This window comes from Anser brachyrhynchus (genome assembly GCF_964034855.1).
Source record: "Anser brachyrhynchus genome assembly, chromosome: 1".
NCBI classification, from domain to species: Eukaryota; Metazoa; Chordata; class Aves; order Anseriformes; family Anatidae; genus Anser; species Anser brachyrhynchus.
The window spans coordinates 131,590,067-131,599,469 of NC_137694.1; positions in this window are offsets into that span (position 1 = coordinate 131,590,067).

Here is a 9,403-nt window from a genome sequence, read left to right on the forward strand (position 1 = left end):
TGTTCAAACCCATGCGCACACTCATCACGTTTTCTGCCATGTTTTCTTCCCCAGGCACAGCAAGGGCAAGGAACTGAGGCAGTCAGAGATCCAGTAATGATTTCCTGGTGCTTAGGGTGGGCTTATGTTTGTGCCTGTGGACACAGATGATGGCTGCGCTGTGCCTCAGCTCTGCCTGGAGTCTGAGGCTGCTGGAGAAGGAAAATTAGGGGTTGGCACAGCAGCCAGTTAAACCAGCTCCAGCTCACCTCAGAAAGCCCAGGCAGAGGAAAAGCTGTTATCTCCCTTTTCTTTTTCACCACTGGCAGCTGCTGCATTTAATGTGGAGACAGCTATGGCTCTCAGGGTGGCAGTACTTAATAACAAGCTCTGTGGGCTTATACAGCTGGCAAAGGAGGGTTTGCCTCTTTGTGCAACTGGGAGAAGGAGCCTGCAGTGGGTATCTGATGTTCAGTAGCAAGAAACAACTATTTTAATAGCGATAGCATTAAGAGCCTTTGCATACTAATAACCAAGCAAGTTAACACAGTGCAAAAACCCCTGAAGTGATGTTCAGAGCAGGCTTTATGACAAGCCTTCACCCTCCCAGATGCCCACCTGTGCCTGGTAGCAGCCCATTTCTCTCAGGCTGTCCTCTCAGCCCCAGCAGCACTGGGGCTCGCCAAGGAGCTAGGCAGGCATGGGAGCCCAGCACAGCCACGGTTGAGGATATTGGATGCCTGGGAGCCAGGCCACTTCCACTTGAAATTTTAGGAAAGTTTTCACCATTTGTCTTCTTTTGGAGATTTGTCTGCAGGGCCTTCATCTAAACTGAGGAGTATTGTTTCAGGCTTTCTCAATTACTAGCTAGCCGTTATTGGGGTTGAATACCTATTAAGCAAATGAATAACAGAGTAGGGCGATGTGTTTTACTGACATTTTCTTAAGTGAATTTCACATAGCCAGCAACGGAGTATCTGAAGACCTTAAATGTTAATGCATCCTCCAGATCTTCAAATCTGATTTTCCCCTAAAACCTGCATCACCTCCTTAATCTAACATGTAACCTATTAGTTTCTTATTTTAAACCAGATACTATAATAAATACTAGATTTAAAGACTATAAAATGAGCAGGAAACCCCAAGACAGTAATTCCCTTACATGGTAGATTATGAAATTACCTTTAAAGACCTCTCATTACTGCAGTGCTCTGCTACAGCATGCATCTAGGCTTTATGCCACATGGAATGGTAAAGTGAACCAACTTGTATTAGTATCAAGACAGAATTATCATCAAAGCAATACAGCGTGTTAACACAGCCAGTAATGGACCTGAGTGCCATCCACATGCAGGAACACCAATATCTGCCTTCGAGAGGAACCTCCCCCGCCCAACAAACATGCAGTCCTGGTCAGTGCTGGTGCTGGAATCACCCTTTCGGCAGTTCTCAAATATGTCTTTCTGTGACCATTGGCACTGATCTCTGAATAGCTGAGTAAAATAAACCTGATGGTGATCCTCTGTTTTTTTCCTGCCTCTTTTATGCATTAAGCAATGCAGGGAGAACTTTGCCAAAGTGCTGTAAGAGTGATTTTCAATGAGGATTGCGTAGAGAAGTGTTGAGTATTTAAGCAAACACCTAACAAGATTTTCCAAATGTGCCCACACTCCAAACTCCTCAAAATGTCCATGGAAGGTAGACATCCAAGGTCCTGAGCATTTGGAAAATGAGAGTTTGATTGAACAGATACTTTTATATTTTTCCTCATTATTCCATTCCAGCCTCTAGCCTTCAAACGGCTCCAAAGCACTCCTTGGCAAAAGACATTTGGAAATGAATTTTCCAAAAGGGCAGCTGATGTAATCTTCTTTTCAGTCACACTTTTGTTTAATTCATTCCTTCTCATCTGTAATTTTTCATGATGTTTTTGGATTGAATCTCTGTATGTGAAATCTCAGCTTCATTGTACTCAATTACATTTTTTTCAGTGACTTGCATACATCAGAATTTCAGTCAGTGTATCTATTTGACACTTGACCCAAACTCAGCTGTGCTTCCCAGGTGTTGTCAATGTTCTCAGCTATTGCTCTGTGATCATCAGACTGGAAGAGAAGTAGGACTAAGAGGTGTACAAATCTCCACAGTTGTGTCACTTTGAAGAATCACAGGCATACAACCCATGCCTGAGCATTACCTGTTTGAAATAGGAAAGCTGACAGTCAGAGCTGGATCACTGAGGGTGATTTGCCTGTATTTCATGTCTGGATTTCATTTGAAGAGCTGCTTTGCTAGAATTTGCAATGAAGCTTTATTGGTTATATAGCCCAGGTGTTTAGGAACACTAATCACAGAGGAGGCCTCTACAGTGGTAAATACTACACAAACAAAGATAGGAAAAAGCTGAGATCTAGCCCAAGGACTTTGTAACGTGGGACAAGTGGTAATATAGAAATGCAGATAATCTAGAGAATACTAAGATAAAATAAGTCAATATCAGGCAGTGATGCTGGCACACTGGTAGCCTAAAATCCATCAAACACAAAAAACGTACATCGGGACACGAGAGAATTAAGGAGGAATTTCTAGGAGAAAACAGTTTGCCTTGGTGCAGAGAAAGCATCTTAAGTACGGAGGGTTGTGTAGGTAAAAGTAAAACACATTGTTTAAAAGTATAATGCTAATAATTGAATTAAAGAAGCTCAGATGTGGAAATCAGCTTCTGAATTCTCAGTGAGAGATAACACAGGAGTGAGATAGGTTGAAAGCGACCTTGAAATTGTGATCAAAAATACCATTCTCTATGTTAGAGAAAAAAATGAGGTATGGTCTACCGTGGAGGAGCTGCATTTCAGCTCCAGGTCCTGCCTGAGTCTGGTTGGCCCCAGCTGGTGCCCCAGACACACCTTGGACCTCTGCAGCCTGGCAGATACTAATGGTGGGCAAGAACATCAAACCATGAGAAAAATGATTTTTGCAACAGCATTTCTGTGTGCATAGAGACAGAGAAGGCTGGGGGTGCAAGAGCAGGAGGAGCATTACTGTAGGTGCTGAGAAAAAGCAGGAGCCAGATTCGGAGATGTTGTGCAAGTGGAGGCCATGATGTTGAAATAAAACTGGGAGTGAGAGCCTGGAGTGAGAAACTGGCTTGGAACAGTTAGCAAGTAACAGGACTGTCTGCTGTATGCATGGTACCTGAGAAAAGGTGTTGAGGAAGAGGAAGACAGAGGCTGATTTGAGCCATGTTGAGCAAGAGCTCGCAATTGAACTTCCAAGAGACTGATCAGAGAGACAAGCACTGGAGGCGCTGGTTGTTGGGCAAGTGAGACTAGAGATAAGGGCTAGCGATCAGACTACAAGTCAGCTACAAAACATGATATATATCTGGGAAGAGTTCCTGAAAAGATAATAATGTTTCTGCACTAGAAATTCAATAATTCCATTATTCCCTGAAAGTAAATTAGCTTGCTGGAATTAATTTTCTGTATTGACTATACTTTCTTTCTCAGCATAGGAACACGTACATTTAAGCTGTTTTTTTTTTTCTGTTTTTTTTTTTTTTCTGATGAAAATGAGGTCTTATACTCAAGTGTTGCATATCCTGTCTCAACACTTTCTCATCTGATCCTCATCTATTATTCTCCTAAATCCAGTGAGCAATCAGAGAGGACCAAACACCTTGTGTTTGATCAAGAGAATGCTGTTAAACAGAAGAAAGGCAGATTATACCTTGTTAATTAGACTTTGCTTCAAAATGAAAAGTGTCTTTTAGTATCCTCAGCCTCAATAGATACAGTGTTGTGGACTTTCCTTTGAGTTAGTAGTTTTACTTTATATGAAAGGATATATGAAAGGAAAGAAAATAAAACTCTCCTTATATTCATCCACTTTAGAAATAAGAAAGCTAAAGCTATCGCCATTACTTTCCTCTTTCTTTTTAGGAATTTAAAGGGTTCACTTAGGCATTTTATACTTAACAACTTTATCCAGAAAAATAAATAAATAAATTTAAAATTAAAAAAAAAAAAAAGATATTTTTGAAAATCACTGTATGACCCTTGAGAGTACTTTGTTTCATGTTCTCAAGTGGGTGACGAGACATTTGGGCAGTGTTGTTGTTCCTATTGAGCAAGCTTTTTACCTGGATTCAAGTAGACGCCTCAGAAGTAGCCACGGGCATTTTCTCTGAAACATTTCTTTCATATTTCTTGATCAGATCTGACTCCAGATTTCTAATTCTTAGCATCTGCTAGCAGACAATCTCCTTGAAATTTCATTATTAGCATACAAAGCATGTGTGAAATTGTCAGGCCATCCTGCTCTGCGTACTTCTTAAAACACCAGGTAAATAAATATTTTATAGGTAACTGTTCGCAGGCAAGGAAATGCCAAACTCTATCTCAGATAGTAAACAATGTCAAAGGGTGAGTCTTCCATAAGTATTTTGCCACTTGAGCACTGCATTCACCTAATGGCATTGCTGAAGGTAAATAAGTCTCAGGATGCCTGTTCCCTTCCGATCCCTCACAGAACAGCTGATTGAGCCCATTTCAGCTACATGTTTGTGCTTTGCATCTGTGCATGCTGATCACCAAGTTAGTATGTGATGAGTAACAGGGAGGCTGTCTGCTGCCACTGCTCAACCGAGCTGATTAATATGGAGCAGTGCTGGATACTGCTGATGCTGACAAGCTACGACAAACAAGAAGCTGAGTCAAGTCAGCTCTGCAGATGGCCATATATATTTTGCAACTTATCAGAAAAATCAGAGATCATTTTCAAGCTGGTATAGCACTGGGAATGGCAAACACATGATGAGGATATGGGTGGTTATAAAGGTGAGCGGGTATTTAAGATCTCACTATGCATTAAATCATCAAACGCTCAGGGAAATAATTTAGAATATATGTAACCATTTCACTAAACGTGTGTGGGTGTGAATAAATAAATCATTAAGTTGCAGAAATACTAATTTTGGAAGGAACTCTCAAGGTGAACAAGTCCAGCTGCCTGCTGGGACAACTTCAAAGTTAGATCAAGCTGCTCAAGGCCTTGTCCTAGGGAAATTTGCAAATCTCCAGGGACAGAGATGATGCAACCCCTTTGGTAAGCTAAGCAATTGTAAATCACTGTTTTCATCATATCCAAGCAGGGCTTTCTCTTGTTGTAACCTAAGACTGTTTCCTTTTAACTGCGCACAGCCATCATTCACCTTCAAGAAGTAGAAGACTGCTATCAGATTCTCCCTCGGCCCACCTTTTTCAGGCTACACAAACCCATTTCCCTCAGCCTCTTCTCACACCCATGACATACTTCAGTCCCTGGCCAGCCTGCTGCTGTACTCCATCCAGGTTGCTGATGCTCAGATGTTGCACAGAAAGGTACTCTGGGGAGGGCACCTTGGGTCTCTGTCGCTGGACTGAGAAGCCCCCTTGTTATTTGTGTCCAAAAGTACAGTTATGTTAATGCCTTTTTGTTTGTCCGGCTGCCTGGATGAAGCAAACTTGGGCAGTAGCTGTGGCATTGGGTCGACTTTGTGCCTAGAAGGATCAAAGTTCTGGAGTGACGAGCTGGCATGTGGCACGGTGTTTGTGTCCACTCTGCAGCCACTACTGATGCACTGTGAAAAGTGCATCCCTCATCCTCAAATGGTGCTCTAATCACAGCATCCAGCCTACTGCGGATTTCACAGAGTTTATCATTTACTGAGCACAACAGGTGGCTGATCTGAGACAGCCTAGAGTCTATGCAATGAGACAAAACATCTTATTTCAGCTAAAGCTAAATCTGGTGCTGTTAATACCAAGCAGATTAATTTGGTTTAATTACATTCTGAATTTTTTACCTCCTCAGGGGAGTGTAAAATGAATCCAATTATGTTTCTGATACAGTCCAGCTGTCATGACACAGGGTGACTCCTGGTCCAGACATTTAGGATTTGTAGTTTTTTGAAGAAGGGAGGAGAGGGAAAACTATTAACAGCTGATAGAAGAACATACAGAGATCCATAATATTATGAACATATTTCAGGACTTTGAAGAAACCAGAAAGGGATTTTTTTTTTTTTTAATTCCTATGCTAAGCTGAACATAAGCATTAAAGCAGATTGATGACAATATGCATCCATCTGCCAGACCTATGCTCAGAATAAACTCCCTCCTCAAAAAGTAAACTCAGAAATTAGCTCATAGTGAGATCCATCTCTGACCATGGTGAAGAAAATCTTAAAACCTTCCTGGTATGTCATCTTTGTCCATTTCTGGGGGCTTGCTGTTCTTCTCTGCAACTCCCAGCAGGTGTGCCCCAGTTCTGTAACCAGAGAGTAAACCGTGTGATAATTATTTTTCAGCTGGAGAAGGTGATCCTTTCTGGATCAGTTCAGTCTCTGTACATGGTACTCACCTCACAGATGCCACCCAGCTTATCCTGTCTTCAGACTGGTTAAAGCACGTCCTGGAAGTTGCTGCAGAGCACAGAGGAAGGAACCTAGAGTGACTAGCATAGATAGATGGGAATGGGCCAGCTACCTACACCCAGGCACCTAATTCAGGTGCTGTAGAGTATCTGAGACGTTTTTGTTAGCCCAGCAGATACAGCGCAGACCTACAGGGTACAAGTAATCTCCTCAAGCAGCAGCCAGAGGCCAGCCAGGAGATCCTGCAGCATCTCAGGTGCCATTAGACACCATCGTGCAGGCAGAGGAATCTTGTCTGGGGTGTCACACAACTCAGGGATGGCAGCACTTACGTGTGTATGTCTACACATAGGTGTCACACGTGAGCAGGTATCCGCAGCGATACACACAGGCACCCGACATATGCTCAGGTATGATCAAACAGAGATGTTCTGCGTGCCAGACATTTAGGCAGCTGAAGGCAGGTAAGGGGAGCCTCATGCCCTGTTGTCACTGACCATTACTGGGAGATGTCAGGCCTGACCCAGCATCTCACCAAACACCTCCAATCCCTTCCAGGAGGGAAGAAGCCACTGCCTCCTGCACCAGAGCCTGGAAGAGTGCATTACTGTCTGTGATTCTGTGCCAAGGGACATTTGTCAGAGATGCCAAGTGAGCTCAGGCTTGTGCAGAATGAATCTCAGCTGAAAGCCAGAGAGAAGAAAAACAGCCACTGCTGCTAGTGTGGATTTTCTGTGGCTCCTGATCCTCATAGACGGCTTCAAAACCTGACATTGCCTGAACACATCTGCCCTATTGCCAATATTGAATTGACAGTTCTTGACCTTCTTTAATCCTCTAGGTTTAACTTTATTTGCACTTCATTTAAATTTAATGGCTTCAGGCAACTATGGGCAGTCATGCCTTCCTCTCTCTACAGTTTTTGTTTTGTGCAAGGACTCTGTCTCCAATTGCCACCAGCCTCCCAGTCCCAAGGGCTGCTCAGCAGGATTACGAGTTTTGACTTCAGCCAGAGCCAGTCATTGTTGCCACAGCCTGGGAAACCGCAGAGTAGCTCCAACCAATTTAGCCTGCATGGATCTGCATTTGTTTTTTTAATGGACTCTCAAGCTTGACTAGTCATCCTTCTCATTGACTACACATGAATAATGCATCTTGCCTGAACTAGGTGAGATGAATTCCCATATGCATTCAGTCATCACCTACCTGCTTCATGCCTGTGGAATACAAAATACGCCCATCTATTATTAACTATTCAAGACCAGGAATGATAAATATATTCATGTAGAGACTCGTGATTCATTTGTTGGGATTGCTTATATTAATGTGAGGAGAACTGCCACTGCTAAATAAAGTATTGTTGGGTGAGAGGGAAGTCAATATCAAAACGATCTTGTATTGATGGTGCTAGGCCTTTAATCCTTCAGCAAGTAAGAGCCTGCGGGCAGTCCCTGCTCTGACCCTTTTTGGGATGGCAGAGCTTTCAGCAGCACCAGGGCCCAGCTCCTGGGACAAAACCCCTTGTGCCACTCCTCAGGCATATCCAATTTGGGGATTTCTCAGTATGCCATATTGCACACCTTATGGTACATAGGTATATGTGTATATATATTGGTAAATTCACATATTTCCATGGCAGAGACAGGCTGTTAAGGGGAATGCAAGAGGAACACTAGAAATCAGTCCCCTCTGTCAGACAGAAGTAGCTGATGCAGTGCTTCTGTCCTTTCAGGGGGGAGTAACGAGAACCCAGAAATCACCTGTTCTTTCAGCTTCTCTGCAGCTTTCAGTTTCTCTTTCTTTGTTACAGATACAGCAAGTGTGTTTTCAGGACAAGAAGGCCTTTGCTGTTACAGGTCTTCTGCACTTTTCCATTACTTTTCTGGGTTGCTAGCATTAAGTTCACACTATATTTGATCTGACAGTAATGGGGCTGGAAACAGTCAAAGTGTTGTAAAATCCTTTGATTTATCCCAGGGTAAAGTCTTCCAGTGCAGAGACTACAAAAGATACCAGCAAAGCTACCTACACAGGGTCTCCTTGCAGCCCCTGCCATATGTTGGGGTTGGAGCCTCCAGCAAGTTAGAGGAAAAACACAACAGCTTACAGGACCCTGGGAACTACCAAAATAATGCCAAGAGAAAGGCTCTGGTCTTCAAAGGGTAGGTCACAAATCTAACTCAAGCTCTCTCTTTTTGCTTGTATTCATGAACTGCAAGTTCTGTGCTGGGCATCTCAGATGAAAACAAAAAGATCATAAATAAAGGAATATGATGACAGAGGAGGAAAAAACAAAAGGAATGGATGAATCCTTGAGCAAAATGTTTCCCAAAAGGGTGTGATAAAAGCCTGCAGCAGACACAAACACCTGCGTGGTGTTCAGTTCTCCCAGGTCTGGAGAGGTCTTTCCACTGAAGTAACAGGGAAGGAGAGGAAAGCCATGATCATTTCATTACAAGCATGAAGATGTCTTCATTTTAAGTAGTTTTGCATTTGCAGCACTGTTTCCAAGAGCAGACACAACTGCTCAGCCTGGGTTGTGTCTGACCCTGGTAGCTGGCAGCCTCAGAGCTGAAGATCTATAAGTTGAAGGCCTAACTACTTTAGTATTATCACAGACCAAACACTTCCAGATTGTCAGTGAATAAGGAGAAGAATTCTCTAAGCATATTGGCCTAAATTCCCTGGGGGCAGCCACTTGGGTTTTCTGCTCCCTCCTCAGCCTGCCTCCCATTGACTCTGACATGCTCACCAAGTTAAGTGTTTGCAGGGAGGTCCTTTCCACCCACCCTTTCTGCCATCTTTTCTCCATCTTCTCAAAAGACACTTCACGAAGGAAACTACAGAAGTCGTTAGAGCCATCTACGTGAACTTCATGGGCGATGTCATTATTCATTCACTACAAACCCAGAGTCTCTTTTCTGTGGCTGGGTGCAAGTGATCATTATTTTTGTAGGCTCTGACGGTTATCTAGCAGCAGAGAGCTCTTTCATCTTTGAGGATCTCATT